This window comes from Myotis brandtii, unplaced genomic scaffold (assembly GCF_000412655.1).
Source record: "Myotis brandtii unplaced genomic scaffold, ASM41265v1 scaffold3290, whole genome shotgun sequence".
NCBI classification, from domain to species: domain Eukaryota; kingdom Metazoa; phylum Chordata; class Mammalia; order Chiroptera; family Vespertilionidae; genus Myotis; species Myotis brandtii.
In genome coordinates, this window is record NW_005362677.1 from 43993 (window position 1) to 44456 (window position 464).

Genomic DNA, 464 nt, shown 5'->3' on the forward strand with positions numbered 1-464 from the left:
AGGCCCGGGACCAGAAGGTGGCGGGAGACCTGGTGGCCGCCCGGCGTCTGGCCTCCAAGGCCAAGTGCTACAACATCCTGGCCGCCATGTGGGCCCTGGTGCTGCCCCTGCTGCTGCTGGCGCTGGTGGTGACCGGGGCCCTGCACCTGTCCCGGCTGGCGAAGGACTCGGCCGCCTTCTTCAGCACCAAGTTCGACGACTCGGACTACGACTGACCGGCTGGCCCTGGCCCTGCCCTGCCCGGGGGCTGGACCCTGGCCTCCCGGAACCGACTCTGTATAGGGCTGAGGCCCACCCCCAGCTCCAGGCGGGGCTCCGAATGCCGACCCTGAAGATCCCCCTTGTGGACCCCGAGGCCTCACCCCACCCTTGATGGTCCCTGGTCCCCTAACTCCCTGCCCCCGCCAGACCTCCCTCCCCGCTCACTGGGCTCACCATTAAAAGTGCCTGGACCCACAAGGGGC